This window comes from Rhopalosiphum maidis, chromosome 4 (assembly GCF_003676215.2).
Source record: "Rhopalosiphum maidis isolate BTI-1 chromosome 4, ASM367621v3, whole genome shotgun sequence".
NCBI lineage: Eukaryota > Metazoa > Arthropoda > Insecta > Hemiptera > Aphididae > Rhopalosiphum > Rhopalosiphum maidis.
The window spans coordinates 20,060,729-20,080,284 of record NC_040880.1 but is presented as its reverse complement, the minus strand read 5'-3'; the positions used below and the strand labels follow the sequence as shown (position 1 = coordinate 20,080,284).

General features: G+C 23.8%; 1 protein-coding gene across 1 annotated transcript in view; it reads left to right on the top strand.

Annotated features, from left to right (window-relative positions):
- The first annotated feature begins 11,517 nt into the window (after window positions 1–11,517).
- Window positions 11,518–19,556, top strand: part of LOC113553384 (adenylate cyclase type 2) — a 65,553-nt gene continuing 57,514 nt past the window's right edge. The window contains exon 1 of the mRNA XM_026956698.1: window positions 11,518–11,718. The gene's annotated coding sequence lies outside the window, so the exon portion shown is untranslated. The remainder of the gene's footprint in view (window positions 11,719–19,556) is intronic.

Genomic DNA, 19,556 nt, shown 5'->3' with positions numbered 1-19,556 from the left:
ATACCATTATAATACCTAATATTCCACTTATAAACATAAAGATAAAGAGTAATATTATTCGTGAACTTATTATTCTTAAGTTAATTTTGTTTTAAAAAAAAACCAACAAATTTACTAAGATAGCATGGCATTTGTTTTAAAAGGATCACTTATGTTTAGTTACACGCCAACAAGCATAGTTACCACAAATATCCTTTAAACTTATTGCGTACTCTACACATATATACATTGTACAATTTTCTGAATAAAAAATACAACTTTCTATGTATTTAAATGCGTAAACACAACACATTAACAATTCCTTTTATTTTTTTATGGTAAACACAGCGCAAAGATTTACTTTAATTTAATAAATATTAAATTGTATACGTTATATGTATATTCATCTGCCTGTTAAGAGGAATTTCGTGACATCAAGTCAAATAGAATACATAAATATACATCGACAATAATTACTATTCAAATTGGTGTCGATAATCATTGATTTATTCTATAGTATTTATTGATACTAAAGTGAGATTAGTGATTAAATATTACTAAAACATTATATTTAACGGTTTTTTTTATAACATTTTGTCTCAAATATTTTGATAATAATAATATAGGAAGTATTTTTATGGTGTAGATCAAGTAAAACAAATTTTTAATTAATTTTATAATACCGACGAAAGTTAATGTAAAACAAGTAATACTTATCAGAATACTTTGATATTGTTTAATAACTTTATTGTATTTTAGAGACTAAAAAAGTATATATTTTGGAAAAGCTAGCAATAAAAACATTTAATTCTAAAATTGTATGTATATATAGGCACTTGTGTTTTAATATGTATAACATAGTAAATTTAAAAGAAATTGAAAATTGTTAAAATTTCTGAATCGTATCAATCAATCAAATAACAATAATATTTATTTAGCAACGATAATAATATAGTTATAACGTTGAAAAAAATATAACTACTTTGTAAAAATTTCTTAAAAATGAAATAAAGATTTATTTAAATTTATCAAATAAACGTTACTAAAAACACTACTGGCACCAATAATCCGTGTTAACCTTAAGCTTTCATTGTACAATGTAACATTCGTCGTTTATTTATTATTTTTCTAAACATGGGAAAAAATCGAAAGTTATTTTATGAACGTTGTTACACTTTTGAGAATATGATTTTGTATTAAAATTCTATGTTAAAATTCAGTTGTTACTCTAATTGATTAATGTTTATGTTGAACTTAATAACCATTGATTCTAATAAATTAATTTTAAGCACTGTTGAGTCAATGGATTAAATATTGATTGTTACATAGGTAAAACGTAGAACTAATAGATATCTTCTGGAAGTAATAAAAAGTACTTTTGACGAGGGTACCTACTTTAAATTTCCATTGGCCGTATTCCCGATCTATTTCAACGTATTCTGTCAAAGATTGATAATGGATTAGATTACACTGTATTTTTAAAATGAAATGCTTTGGTATAACCACCCAAATTACTGTTTGCATTCAAGAAGCCTACATGTATCTAATTCTTCTGACCAGTTTTCTCACACAGTAATTTTAGCCTTATGATATATAGGTAAGAATTAATGACAACAATTATTTGATAACACATCAGTTACTATTATTGTCGTACAATTCTTTATTTATTTTTACTTGTTCTTAAACTTTTAAACTTGTATTATAATATCACACCATTTTAATGATTATTTGTATTCAAATATGATAAATAGATTGTATGAATTTTCTCGATAAGCTTTTATAATTAGTATTTTATTTTAATTTCCATACCAAACATATTATATTTGAATACAGAACTTTTGAGATTTTTTTTTTTGTTTTTTGTTGTTGTTGTAGTTGATCAAATTGACAGAAAAATATATCTAAGTCAATAAGTTATAACTCATAAGGTTCACTCGGTTTGAAATAAATATTTTTATGGATAAAATACATGAAAGATTACTTACATTTTTATAAAGTTCACCCATATAATATATTTTATATTTGTTTTAAAGTATAGGGTTTATATATATTTTTATTTATCATATATTTTACTCTATATATGTAATAAATGTTTTTCTAAACACAAAGTGTAGTACGTATTATAGTACACTATTAATGTTAATTTATTATTTCAGTCATGAAAAAAACTTAATATAAAATAATAAAATAAAACATGAAATAAATATAAAAAAAAAATATTTAAAAAAAATATTTTACTTTTATTATTTTTTTATCTACGCAGCTAAGCATCTTATAATTACTGCAAATTTAAAAAAAAAACACAATATCTTAAATAGTTTTAATATACACAATTAAATTAATCACCTGTTAATTACAATAACTATAATGTTAATTTTCCGTGAAAACGAATCAACATTTTTCATAATATTTTAATCGACTATCGTAATAATGCATGCATCTATATTTGAAATGATTATTTTTCGCATAAATTCAAAAAAGGATGTATTAATTATCTGCTTTCTTTGAATAAAACGTAAAGTTAATCTGTTATTGCAAACTTTTGATAATTTTCGAAACAAAGCAAATATAACGTATGAAAAGTGCAACTCTTACTAATTATTAGGTACATATAAATATTCGTATAATATGTATTTTTCAAGATTTGTTTTTGTTTAAAGCTAAGTTACTCAAATGTAAAATCAACTCTTTAATAAGAATAATTATAAACATATACATATTATATTATAATATTATAGACTAATTTGATAATTTTTTAATACCTAATCATAGTTTTATTATAATGTATTTTTTAGAACAGTAAAATTATTTTGATTTTTTAATCTGCTTATAGGTAATGTTTTTGATTTAATAATTCTCAATAAATAATTGTTTACTGATCTATTAAAAAAATTGAAAATTTAATATAAAATTACTAATAAATAGTTATTTATGATGATCATTTCAATAAATTAAGGATACATAAGCACGATTTTCCTAAAAGCATTTAAAGTTCATATTTTGAAAAAAAAATTATCAAAATCACAAAAATTTGCAAGCTATTTCCGCTAATCTAAATTGTATGACCAACAATAAATTCTTAGTACAAAGTTCCTTATAAGTAGTTTGTACTGAAACCCAACCAAAAATCTAAAAAAGATTTTAAAACAACTTTTTTGGACATTTGAAATTTGGAAATTAGATATTATTTAAACACAAATAAAAAAAATGGTAATTATTTTATTGTCATTCCAAAATATTTTTTGTGAGGTTTTGAAACTTTTACATAAGTAGTTATTGTTGTATATATTTTGTACACCTACGCAATAAATGTGAAAATACCATTTTCAAAACATTTAAGTCAAATAGATAGGTATTTTATAAAAATTAAATATTTATAATAAAATAAGTGTATTTCATTTTTCTTTCTTTTTCTCTTTGCAACAATCAATTACTAATTATTTTTCTAGTATTATATAGTATATAATGTATTATTAATAATAAAATAAATTGCTTTAATATTAATAACATATCACAAAATATATTTAGTAATATAATCTGACAGACCGCCTTTGCTCAGAATTGTTCTTCGTATACGATTTATCATTGAATTCAAATTTAACACATCCATTACAGTGACTTACTCAATGACGAGGTTTACTCGACACCAACACCTACTGTATAGACGAGCGTTTACCTACTTTCCTTCCTTTTTGTTTGTTTGTATATCATCAATCATCACTTATCATCTTTTGAAGCATTAAAAATACTTCAGTATTCAACTTCGAAGGTGATTTCTGGAAAACAGGAAAAATATATTCGTATTTTTCGTTATAATCAAGAGAACTATAACCGAAAAAATATGGACAACGGAAATATTCACAGAATGCCGTTGTTTTTTTTATAAAATTAATTTTTATTTTAATTAAAAAAGAGTTGTAAATATTTAAATTAACATTTTCTTGGTCATGGTAAGTATATTTATTTAAATTTTATTAAATAAATATATTATTTTCTGTTTACCTAGGCATTTGAAATCTTTAATATGATTTTAATTTTTTTATAATATATATATAAATACTTACTTACTTAGTATGATAATATTTTTTTTATGCTTTGTCAAAAGATTTGAACATTAATATAAGGTCCCTCATAAGTCATTCTTACTGTTATCATAAATTAGGTAAATAGTTATTCGATTTTTGTTATTGTATTATTATTCAAAAAGTTTTAATCGTAAAAACATAAAACATTTCACAATTAACTTAAATTATTATTAATTTCTATTCATAGCAATTTTTGAATACATTTTTTTTTAATTGTTTGTGTTTGTTAAAAAAGCTTGACATTTGAATACAAAGATTCCTTATAAGTTGTTCTAATTATTATTTAAAAATATTGAAAATATAAATATATGCTCAACTTTATTTTATAAATAAATGTTAAAACTACAAATTATGATTAAATTTGTCAACATTGTGAACATTTTTAATTTGTTTTGTAATCAAAATCTATAAACTTGTCAATTCTTATAGGCAAGGTTTGACAAATTTACAAATTAGTCTTTCTGATAGAAATCTAAAAAAATTCGAAAATTTGTATTTATATTTGAAGTTCAAATTTATTCGATATCGGATATTTAAAGATAAATAACATTTATTTTTTTTGTTATATAAAAATATTAATCATAGCTGGAGTTTAAATGAGTTGTAATTATGAATATTATGATTTTCTAGAGAAATTATATAATAGGCCTAGAATAATATTGTAAAAACGATGTCAACTTAACATTAAGTTGTTGATTTATACAAACACATTAAAACAAAATAGGCTTCGTACAAAATCGTTTAAAATCAGTTATTTGCCAGTCTATTTAAATCATTAATACAAATTTTACTTAAATAACATTTAGCGATATGAATGAAATTTAACAGACGTTAAATTCCAATTTCAAAATCATATATTATGTATCAGTATATTATCTAATATATTATATTACATATTATATAATTTTTTCATTTTTGCATTACATTGTCATCAAAATATTTTCTATTATAAATTATAAGTTACAACAAGTGATAAAAAAACACCAATCACGCTATTATCCCTGCTTTACAACCTTAAAAAAATTTTAGATCAGAGCGAAAACGTACTTAAAATACACACATATCTTTATAGATTTCAACTAAATACACAAAATATACATTTAAATGCTACTTGAATAATATTATAATTGAAAAACATTATTTTTTAACAATTTTCTCCCACCACTATCTAAAGTAAAACTCAGGATGTGTAGATGGTTAAGAGATATTCGTAATGCATTTATCACTAAGTATAATTGTATCAAAGTTCTTAAAATCTTATAAATAATAATAATAAAAAAAAACCTTTTCAAGTACTATCCAAATTCATTTCCTCGATTAACTATAATTTAATCATGGACTTACATATCTCAAAATGATCATTAAATATGTTAATTGTAATACTTATTGATTTTTATTATTCAGTAAAACTTTAAAATTTGTGAAATAAAAAAAAAAAAGATTAAAAGAAAAATACTTAAACGAAGCTTAACTATATTTCAAACATTCATATCGCGCACCTACTTGAATAACACATTTTTGTTTAACACAGTAAACGTAGGTATTTGCTTAGTTTCTTATATTCATAATCTTTAATGCAGCATTTTTTGATTAATAAATAAAAATAGACCTGAAATATGTGCATTATATATTTATATACCTGTGTGTGTGTGTGTGTGTGTGTGTGTGTGATATTGCGTATAATACATCGCATGCAATATGTGTAAATGGTTTTATAATCAAACTTGAATATTGTAAAAAAATTAAAATGTAGTAATAATTATTAATTTACTTAACTGCATAAAAAATAGGTATTCTATTCACTAATATGATAAATTTCAGATAATATTTATCGTATTCTTTAAATACTTATTTTGTCTCAAATTGTTCGTTAATCACGCAGTAACCAATAATTATTTGTTTTGAAAACTTAATGAAATGTACAAAATGTAATTAATTCAATATTAAGATAATATTATGACACCTGCACAATAGTATGATGTAGGTTATGTTTTTTTATCATTGTGCCCAATAATTATTTATTTTTGTATTTATGTTGCGTATAAGATGTTATAACGATAAAAACAGTCGCAATAATTAATATAGAGATATTTAATTAGATATTTGTCTATTCATTGATTATATTAACCTATATTTTACCCAGATCCCAGTGCCCGCCAATAACCACAAATTGAAAGTTTATCAATGGCTACATCTCATTAGTTAATTTAGTTATTAAGTATAAAATAGCTATTGCTGTTTCTAGTTTTAGTATGCTTATGAATAAACATTTTAATGTTTTTCATATTGTATTCAATATTGATCGTAATTCGTAGCTATTTGTACATTTATTTTATCCAATCCAACCAATCAACACAGAGACAAAATTATCGTAGAAGCCACTGAATGATAAACACTATATTCTGTCGAATAAATAAACTATAAATCAAAATAAATTATGTTCCATAAATTATTTTTATCTTAAAATATAATTTATACATTACATATAGGTTCATACGATCTGTAACTTGGCCTTAGTAACAATACACGTGACTAACTAACATAATAATATATGTTATTAATTTGTCTACAAGACTACCTTACGTACTTACAATTTGACGTACCTATAATATATTTACAATTTGAAACATAATACTATTCATGAAATCCGATTTCGTTGACTTTTTGCCCCATTTATATTTTCGATGATCGCTCGTTATTTATTTATTTTATTATTATTTTTATTGTTAATTTAACATATAGGTAATCGTAGCCTGTGATGGTTAAAAATACAATTCTTCGTGTTATGATAAAGTTTATCCAAACATTAATTTTACATCTAATATTTTTTTAGCGTGTTAATACTTAATGTTCAGTTAAGCGTAATAAGTATATTATAGTGTTTAAATAAGTGTATTTTCGATTAAAAAATACAATTAATTTGTGTCGTAAAGTAATATGTGTTAGTATGTAAGCATTACAGCATTCTTTATTAGAATGAATAAAAAATAGATTTATAACTAGAACAATATTACATCATAATCCATTATAACATAAATTGAATTATATAAATCGAAGTTATCTATAATCTATATGCATGTACATTATATTATTATAAATACCAATAAACTAACTATTGTAATAATTAAAAAAACAAAACTTAGAAAAAACATACAATGTCTCCGCTGTTTTTAATTTCTAATAATATTCTGATTGTAACAATTTATTGAAATTTAAAATACAAATTTTAACACATGAAATAATAAAAATTTCTATAGATGATACAATGTTGTTAGTTTTTATTTGATATTGATTATTAGAAAATAAATATTGAAAAGAAAATCATCATAGTGGATGGCCAGATGATGATCCAAAATTAAATAGTTTAGTAAGTATTTGAATGTTATGTAGTTTTTAAATAGAAAAACTGTAAAAATGCATGTAAATATTTCATAAGATAAAAACGTTTCGAGTTTTTAATCGCTTAAGTACATTAGTTGAATTTGTGATCCAAAACTTATTATTCGTTGAATATTTAGAATACCAATTTGACTTTAAAATTACGAAATGTTCAACAATGTATACTGATGTTATTCTTATTTGTTTTAAAGGTTTATAGATAATTAATATTATATTAAAAGTTCTCAAATTACACTGCAATTTTTTTACATGAATATTTATGTTTTTTGTTTATAATAAAATATTATATTTATTAAAAACCTTGTATCAGTTATCACTTATCATAAAATACGCTATTAATATAAAATAATATTTGATTTAAAACTTTAGTTTTACAGCTAATAACTATGATAATAAATTATTTTTCGTAAATAATAATTATAATACTTTATATCGGTCGACTCACTTATTATTCATAAAATTAATTAAATAACATTTTATCTTCATAAATTAGTATGGAGTAATATAACTATTTATTTTTTTATTATTTTTAAAATATTTTGATAGTTTATAATAAAGATATTATATTGATTTTATCTATTTTACAATATTGTTTACCTTGACGCTTGAATACCAACGAGTTGTTTTTGACTCGTGTATTTCTTAATACATTAATTAATATGATATTAGCTGCATCTTTTGCTGAAAATTCTTTTCTTTTTTTAGATTTTTCAAAAGATACAAATATAATACGTTAAAAAAATGATTCCATTAAAAAAAAAGTCGAATTTAAATTAAAGATAATATTCATAGTTGGTTTATGTATAATCAAATAAGTATCTAGTACCAGCCTACTTGAGACTAATTGTATTTTAACTACTTGAATGGTTGATATGAAGGATACCTCTACTATTTTAATTTTCATATTTAGTCCCTATATTTGAATATATTAATATATAGTTTCTAATCACCATTCAATTTACTTCAAATATTGTTTTATTCACATACAATTTTTACGTTTTTTTTTTAAAAAAAAATACACATAATTTGTTTAACTGCGTGAGCTAAATGGCTACAATAAAAAATTATATTACACAAATTAAAATTTGTTCAATAGACTATGATTAATACCATTTCCAATGCACGGAACACATATTTGCTTTCCTAGAATACATATTTGTGTTCATTGCACAGTGCTCTTCAGATAATAAAGAAAGAAATCAAATGAGTCTCAGAGATGTGAGCCAATATTTTTATTTAATTTTTTTTTCAACTTATAACTATACGCTCTTTTGACTTCGTAAACTTATGCTACTTATATAGTATAAGTAGATACTTGTTTAATATGCTGGTTTTGGTAAAGTATGGTTTTACAAGATACACTCATTTAATATACTTATTTTGAAGATCTTTACTAATAAACGTTTCTTCATTCTTGTATTCAATGCAGGCGTAATATTAAGTGTCTATTCATATGATTTCCACGGTAACGATATAAGGCGAATAGGATCAAAAGAGCGTGCGTTTACTATTTAGGATCGTATAGATTAAGTAAATTAGGTAAACAATATCTTGGATTAACTTAAAAAAAAATTGTCAATTCTATCAGAAATTTTACGTAATTTTCAGAATTGGAATAATGTATACATCAAAAAATACCGACAAAAGGAAAAAAATCAGTCACAAATAATTGACGGCTTTCGGAACTTACGAAACCCACGCACCTTCAACACTCATACGCTTATCGTACACCTATTGGCTAATATTAAACAACATTAAATAATAATAAAATAATATTTTTGTACGGTTCATACATGATATAATACCTATAACTTACATCACAACGTAATATTATCGTTTGACCATTAATATTACACACGCCCAATATTATGTACGTGATGCGTCCAATAAAACCAACGAGCCTTAAACACGTTTCGGTTAGGAAACTTCGAAGAACAGATGTTTTATACTTCGGGGTGTATGAAATTATAATATAATTTATGCTGTTATTTAAAATAAAAAAGTAAAAATAATACAAAATATATTTTATTGTTTTTGTTAAAAATACTGTATCGATATTACTTTAAAAAAGTATATTTTACAATACCTACTTCTCGAAAAAACGAGTGTCCGCTTTTAAATGAATCACTGCTGCAGTGTATAATATTATTATGGTACCTACCTATTATCTATAATATCACGCATGAGTGCGCAAGCGAAAAGAAATAAGTACCTGATGTTTTTATTAGTAATTTATAATAATTTTCGTGTATTATTACGTACATATCTGGAAAAAATTACACGTTCGCGCACTAACTCACGATATACCCATGACTCTGGCGTTACATCACTCGTCGCCAGGAATCATCACCGCGGCCACGGCCAAGAACGGGTTGTCCTCGAGTGGCGCACTCGCACGATCTCGATTTGGTACATTACAATTATTTACAATACAACAATTATTATACAACCATTCGACACAATGCGCACACATGAGTTTTGTTATTAAAAATATATCATGTAGGTATCGTGTGGTTTGTCTAGTTACTACGTGTATTGTCGTATTCGATCGTATCAATCGTTAACCAACGCCGAACAAAACTGTAAATACTGTCTTGCAAATACAGTGATGGACCTAATAACCGAACTACTGTAATCAGAAAAAAAATGCATAAATTTAATGTTAGATTTAAATTTATATTATGTATACAAATGTTAACAATAAAAAATATAAAACACATTATGTGCAAACACCCAATTGTTTACTTTTTACTGTGCTTATTATAGTAATTTTTAATCGTTTTTATTCGGACGAATGAGTGCTAAAAATTATATAATCTATAATGATATAATCTTAGGCCCTTACGATTTCAGTACATTATCATCTGACTTAATGTTGACCCGTAAGTTTAATTTTTCTGAAACGGATTCTGTATTTTATTGTACGTTATAGTAATAAAATATTTTATCAAATGGAAATTTAATGTGTTATTGACGTCTATTATAATAAAAAATATTAAAAATGATTTTGTTTTCATTAAAAATACAATTATTGAAAATTAAAATTAAATTGATTTTTACTACAGTACAAAGCGTAAGTTTAATTTAATATTTGTTTACACCAACTTATATTTTTTTTATCTACACACAAGTTCCGTTTATATTCTAAATTACTTTAGCTTATTATTATGACTTTATTTCCCATAAATATCACAAACTTTTATATTTGTATACTTGCGAAACATAAAGCATAGCTTATAGTATAACACAACAAGAGTGAACAATAATGAGAAATAATTTGTGTAGTTGTTGATCTAACTAGAACTGTCTCGAAACTTCGTCTTTAATTGTATTTTGAACAAAACCGTACAAACGTAAGGGAAAATATGTTGTCGGTCAATTTGTTGAGTATACGCTGTTAGCGATGTCTGTTCACTATAATACCTCTTCTCCGTCGCAACAATGATTAAATGTACGGGCATATAGCAGGTGTGTAGATTTTCTATAGGCCCTGTTTACCGGCCGTAAACGATTGTTAAACCCACCACCACTCGCCAACGGAGAGCCGCAGTCGTACTGCGTTGTGATCAATGGTCTTCGCTGGTTGCACGTGGTTCGGTCGCACCTAACCTAACCACTGCACGTTCCGACGAATTCGGCATAAAAATCACGAACAGGTTGCGTTTTAATATACATTATGCGACCACGACGGCGGCTATCGGCCAGACGGCTAAACGACACTCCTCGAGACGAAAAATTGTCGTCGTTTGCTTTATAATAATGTTAATATTGTAATATTTGTGATCGACTACTATATTATGGACGCGCGATGCACCGATGCGTTTTCCGGCGGCGGCGACGAGTCCGCGTTTTGTTGTCGCGACGACGATGGGTACGTGTGTGGTGTCACGCGGTCTCGCGCGCCCAGTCACCGCACTCGGCAGTCAGTCAGTCGTGCCGGTCCAGTCCGCGCGCGCGTACGTCGGTCGTCCAACCGGTGAAATCGCGGTCGCGTGTGCAAAATCCGTTGTTTTTCTTCTTTTTTTTTTTTTGGTTTTATTAGAATATACCCGTACACGGTGTCGTCGCGTTCGTAATGATTTTTAATATTATCGTACAGAGCTGACAGTAAAAATGACATATTATAGTTGTCGGTATTGTTCGTTGTTATATTATTATTATTTTTTCGTATCGAATTAACGGCGCATCGCATATCGAACCGGTGGTTCTTACAACCGCACGACTAATTATTGTTTACGAGAAAAAAACAAATTAAGTAAAAACGCATGTTCAGCATTTTAATACTAATATACTAATTTACATTTTATAATGGGATTATCGCGATATTGTAAGAAAAAGCAATAACTGCAATATCAGTTATTAATAAATTATTATATAATTACGTTATTGACATTCTAACAGTTTTAGTTCCCGAAGTATATTGTAAAATGCTTACCTCAGATAAATCAATCTTCGGTTAACTAACCTATAATGATTTTTTTTAATACGATGACTAAAAATGTTTACATGTTATATTTGAAATGGATTTTTCTTTTTTATAGCAAAGTGCTTAAATTCGCCTATGAATATATCGTAAAATGGATAACATTGATAATCCAAATACTTTCATCTCTAATACGTTGATAATATAAGTTAATTGAATGTGTAAATTTTAAATGTGTAAAATTTGCCGTTTTTCTTGTTTTGTTGGATAAAACAAATTATGAGGTGCATGTATAAAGTATTTATCAAAGATTGTTTTTTATTATTATACTTATTATTTCACATGTTAAAATAAACGAAATTATTTTATTTTTTAGAAAATCGATCTGCACTAACGCCGCAAAGTATATATTCAAACCAACGCGAAACTAGGATTTATTATATATTTAAGTATTACTTATAAGGGATGATATTTACACATTCTCTGTTGTAGTGATAAGTCTTACATAATTAATAAATTATACATTATTATTATTATTATTTATTTTTACGTAAAAATGGCAGACGGGGAGTGTTATTAATTATATCACCCAAAACACCTCTCTAGCTACGACAATGACTCAAATTACAATTATTTTACGTACGCCAGAAGCATATATTGATGACGCTATAATACTACTTTGTTTAAAAAAATATATTGTTGTGAATTCAACAAAATGCACATGCTCTTTTGAGGTAGCTTTGAAACATTGCTGTAAATTAAATGAAATTTTTTCAACTGCTAGTTTTATAATTTGATTGTTTATTATCTAATAAACCTATATAAATGTTACCCTACTATTATAATATAAAAGATGAATATCTCAAAAAGCATTATAAGTCACAACTGACTGAATGTCAGAATGTTTTCTGACAACATTTTTATTAATAGGTATCTAAGTGGCACTATTGATAAGTAATCTGTATTCAATAATTAAAACATAATATGCAATGAAATTATGAAAGAAAGTTCTTGGATTAATAAAGGATACTAAATATTTGAGCATAATTGGTTATGATAGCAAACATAAATTGTTGCTTTAAAAAATAGTTAAACGATTAATAAATAACAAAGAATCAAATATAAATTATTGGTTACCCGTGTACAGTATAAGTAGGTACCTATATAAATACGCAAATTAATAATTAATGGCATACGTTGGTCAAAGAACCTATAGATTCACTTTTTCATTTAAATATTTCAGTTCCTTAATTAATTTTCTTAAAATAGCTACCCTCTACTACCAATCATATTATATAAATCAGAATGGAAAATGCAATAAAAGAAACACATATAGTAGACAATTATATTTTTCATTACCTTCCCCACGATCTTTGTCATTTTAAGATCAACATTTTTAGATTCTGACTTCTGTATAGATTATATATCGTTTTTTATAATAATTTTGATTTATCTACATTATGTTTTAGATAATGCTTGAGCATCGTTTTAGGGATATATTATCTGTAAATTATAAATTGGACAAAGAAGATAACTGATTTAACTTGTTCGTAACAAAATTGATTTCGTTTATTTTAGTAATATTAAAAACATAATAATCTTAGAAATATTAAGCAACCGGTAATTTAATAACTTATTTAACCATAATTTCATAGTTTTAAATTGAAATTATTTATTTACCTACTATTGTAATGTAGAATTATAAAATTACACCAGTTTTAATTTTGAACAATTTTTAGCTTAAGAACTAACATTTTAATAAATATTTATCAGTTATTTTATTTTTTTATTTGTGTTAATTATAATAAATAATATTTTGATAATTCAAAACAAACCATTTGAATTATACGATTACGTTCGATTTGGGTACTATGTGAATTGATTAATATTGCGTATTTATTACCTAGAATATTGATTATTTTATGCTTTCATTAAAACAAAAGTAGTTTTTAATTTCACAAGAAATTATATTTTGAAAGAGGTAATTTATCATTTTTTTTTAAATTAAAAATAATGATACAATACAATTTATAATTATACTGCCTACGATCTGCAATGATAGCACCCAGGTGAACGAAATGAAACGATTGTTCCATCACCCTTCGCCATATACATTTTTGAAAAAAATTAACTGACATAAAACTCATACATGTATATTCAATCAAATAATATTCATATAAACACTATGACCAGAAAAATGATATAGAATTTCCACATAATAGCATAATAGGTTAGTGATGGTTACGTATAAGTATTCCCATTTGTGGCAAACTACATTATAATTTATAATCAATGAAAATATATCAACCAGCGAAAAACAGATATTCCTCGGAAATCGATTATTACAATTTTCTACAATTTTTTTTCTAAAACTAATAGCAATGTTATATTGACGGTCCATGTTCAATTGGAAATTTAAATCATATAGGTTCTCGATATATGTTGAGCACTTTTTTTATTACTGCCTTACTCTAAGAAAGTGTTTTATCAATAAAAAAAATAACAAGCATTGTAAAACCAATAGTTTCCTTGTTTCAATCAGAATTCAAAATTGCAAAGCAAATAAGGAACTTTTTTTATTACTCTTCCTGTACAGATTCTTCGAAAACATTGGTAATGTAGGTACCTACTTTTTTATAAATAATGAACAAATAATTTACAACATTTATTTTGTACCTAACATTCAATCATTTTCAGTGTTACAGCTTTTATTAATAATTTAACGATTTTTAGGTATTATAGACAATTAGGTACTAATATTTTATGTATATATAAATAACATATATATACAATTTTAACAATACAGTCTTAAAAACATCTATATAGTTATAGATCTTAGATATTTTAATTTACAATATTAAGAATCTCTTTTTTGTTTTATATAATAAAATTTAGAAACGAAAAAAATGATCGAACTTATACCTCAACATCTACTTAAATTATTATAAGTACAAATACCTAGGTAGTACACCGATAAAAATATAGCGAAAATCAAAAGTTAATAATATAAATTTCGATCACATTTATATATGAACAATTAAAAATATTATCATGAAGTACACTAGGGTCTAGGAGCCAACAAATATATATCTATAGTATGTGAATATACAATTATTCGCAATTTCTAATAATTTATGAGAAATATTAATTTCAGCCATAATAATTATTATTATTACAATAACTGTGTCTTTAAATATAATATGTTTATTTATCACATTCACCTCAAAGGTAGCATTTTAACTAATTTTACAATTTAATGAAAATGAAAATTCCATAGTTAATACATCCTAAATATTTTACTTTTAATTTATAATTAAACAACAATTATAATGTTTGCTAATTTTAATAACTATTTTCACTCATACCCAATATCTAAAATATTTTTCTATTAATATTATTTTTGTATAATATATAACATATTATAAATCATAATACACCCAGCCGATGATCTTTAATATTAAAACAACTATCCAGTGACTTACTTAAGCATATATTTATAAACATGACCTATTCAATTTTTACTATATTTTAAAATTACGATTTTTAAATAACAAAATTATACTTTTATTTTTACATTTTGAAACTTAATGTGAAAATGTTTATACAATATAATAGTGCCAAATCAATTTTTAACTATTTATAAATAATCGAGTTATAGTAAAGTGATGTAGTGGGTTAGGTTAATGAGACAGTTTAATATTCTTACCCTAGTAGTCTCATCATCTTGACTTAAATTATTTATAAAATATAAATTACTATTAATTGGTTTAATAGTCAATACTTAAACATAACATTTACAAATGAATATCTTATTTCATGAAACAAAATTTAAAAAATATAGCTTGATATTTAAATAAACTAAAGTACTAAAATAGGTAATTATCGCATGATAAAAAAAATGTATAAAGCTTAATATAGTTCCTCGTCGTGGTGGATAAAAAGTTGTCAAATTTGCTTAAAATAATATCGCTGGCTATCGATACAATTTTTTTTACCGTAAACATTAAATTATAACATTATCATTTTAATAATATAATATTCAGCAAAATTATAATATGACAAGTAATGGGTTTAGACGTTGAAAACGAGTTACTATTATTTGTTATTTATGGTCAGTCGTGACATAAGAGGCATATTTGAAGATTATAAATCATTTTTCATTGAACAAATATATATTGTTCTCTACTTATTGATCATTAATAATTTTATAAGATTATTATGAAATATATGAATACATATTAAATATAGATACATATTATTGACGTATTTTAGTGTTGATGCTATACATCTCAATTACGACAAATGCTTATATTATGATATTTTAGAATAATACTTAATACTATACTTTAGTTGATTAATAGTGTTTTTATTCGCACAATGAATAAATAAACCAATTTTAATAAGTTCAATTATTAAAAATTGCTACACGATTAGAAACATATAAATATAGAAGTACTGTAATAGAAAGGTATTATACATAATAATATAATTTAACCATTACATTTTACAATATAAATAAAATAATGATATGTTACAGTTCCAATACCTAATTATTATACATTTTTTTTAACCAATATTAATTAAAACTTATAAGGATGTGTATTATATTATAGATTAATGTATAATATGTACATTTTAAAGAAGGTTCGGGCAAAATAAATAACGTAAATAATATTTTGAATTTCAACAATTCAGTAGTTTTTTTTTTTTTTGTCATTTAGAACTAATAGTTTTAAACCATGGCTTAATTTGCTTAGTATTGTACTAATTTTAATTTATTATGGTTGTAACCTGCTAAATTACGTTTGCAAAAAAAAAATATTATTAATATTTAAGAAAAAGATAATCCGGACAAATTGAATAGAGCATAGTGAAATTAGTATACTTTCAAACTAAAAATTATATAAAATATTAAAATATATTTATATTTATTATTTTTAACATAAATTTGTTAAAAGTATTTTTAATTAATATTTTTATTTTAAAATGAAAAGTTAAAGTATTTATTTTGTTGTTTAACATGATTTACTTTCCTGTGCTGACTAATGAGTATATTTTTAATTATTTAGTTAAGATTTCTAACAATTTAGTTGGGATTATGAATAAAAAAAGATAAAAATTATAATTTATAAAGATTATCAATTAAAAAGAATAAAAAAAAATAGTTTTAAAAAAAAATTTTAAATACATACATTTATTTTAAATTATTATTATTATTGTTATTTATAGTAATTTCATTCTGACCACTATTCTATTTAATTTAATTGATTTTCCAAATTTTTATTTCACTATTATAGAATATTGGCCTAACGTATGTGTGTATTTCATTTTATAGTTGAAATATTATTTTTATATTCATAGTAAATATTTTTTAGTATCTAGGTATTCTAGAGTATGAACTAACTATAGTGTTATGGATGTTCGCTTGATAAAATTAAAGATTAGTAATCATATAAATATTTAATATAATACATTCCATTGTAATTTTAAATAAAAGATTTGAATTATTATTTATTTTTGTTTAGTTTTAAAATTTTATATATGATATTTTAAATTTCATTCAATATATTATAAGACAAAAATTAAAATTTTCTATCGGATTAATTTGCAACGGTAATAGTAATAATATAAAATTGTCATTATGCGCTGAATAAGTATTAAACGATTATATTGTATTTATAATATAAACTATTATATTTTTCTTAACTTTTATAAAATTAAAAAACAATTAAATAGCCTTACAACTTAACGAATTTTGTCCCTAATATCCTTTAATTGTTTTTCAGTACTCAAGTCGGTTTGATACTGGTTCACACCATTTACTCAACTGGACAAAAGTTCAATGAATAACAATTCGAAAACAGTATTTTTTTAATTTATGTGTAGATACTAATACTGTGTAAAGCTTAACAGAATTTCCATTACATTAAAAAAATTTAATTTAGAATACTTTTTGAAACTTTATTTTTGATTGGATATATGATGTTGCATTTTAATATTCATTTATTTACGTTAAATTAAAATGTACCCACAACAATTATTTTTTTCAGTTTTGTGTATATGCCGATACTTGTTGGTTTTTTGATGGGATTAATGGAGTTTAATACTTTTTATAGGAACACATCCCAAACCACTTAACGGATATTTATTATTTGGGTCAATGAACCTTAAATATATTCGCATTGTTTAAACCTTACTATCGTTATTATCAACCGTATTGAACGGTAACGATGAGGATGAGATTTTCATTATACTCATAAATATAATAATCATTTTAATATTATTAAAATAATTATTGTTTATTAACTTCTCAAATGAACCCCTTTTGGCTCGTGCGTTCAACACAATCTTTTGAATATATATATATATTATTGTTTCTGACTGCAGTTGCGTACTAAAATACACAATCGTAATTATTATTGTTTATGCAACATATATTATCAGCTACAAAGGCTTTCAATGTTAAGTATCTATAATCTTTTATATCTTTAAAATAATACAAAATCTATTGAAAGGAAAATATTAGGCTAACAGGAAGCGAGATATAATCGGTTTTATATATGTAGTTATACAGTTTTCCTGTACACTTTCAATTGTTTCAAGTATTTTATATGACCAGAAGAATATAAAAGTGATTGAAAATTTATCACAAAATTAAATTTAAAGAGGTTTATTATTCAAGTAATTAAGTAATCACCAACTTATAAACCATAACAATCACTAGTTTCAAAAAAAAAAAAAATTTGTTTATTTCCTATACCCATTGATGATATTTATAGGTAATAAAGAGATAAAATATTTTATTTATATCATACATGACTATTTGCAAAGGCTCTACAGACTTGTGAATTATGGAAGTGTCATAAAAATAAAGACAAGATTATTATGACAATAATAAAGTATAATTATAAATTTATAAGTTACATGTCTACCGCCAAAAGATAAAGAATTCATACATAATAATCCGTGAGTAAATAACCAAATGGTTATTATGACAGAAATATCAATATTAAAAATTAAAGTAATATCTAAATTGAATATTTTAATTTGTATGTTATTATGTTAACCTCCTTAAATTAGGTCATTCTATGTGAAAATGGGAATACATTGATTGGCAATTAACTGGAAAGTTTGTTTGCTTATATTATGTATTCTATATTAATAACAACAATTGTTTCGTGGTTATACATTTTACATTGCATAATCACTTATCATTGTTACTATATAAATTAATATCACAATAGGTGTTATGAAAAATCTAAATTGATCTTTGTAGAATTGTACCTTAATTATATAATTTAATTTAAAATATTTTTGACAATTAATAATCAACAACAAATAATGATAAATTATATAATAGTATACTACTGTACTCAGTGTATGATAATATGTGTATAATTTAATGTAAAATATAAAAAATGTTTATTATAATAATAATAATAATAATGATAATATGAAAATTGAAAATATAATTTTTTCAATATTTTTCTCGATGAATATGCCTGAGGGTTATTTTGCTAGTACTATAATATATATATTATTATTAAAGAAAAAAAAAATTAATGATTTATTACAGACCGTTGAACACAGTTATTGCATTGTTTTTGCATCAAATTACAAAACAAAATGGACTATAAACTAATAAACAAGACTTACTTATTATTGAGTTA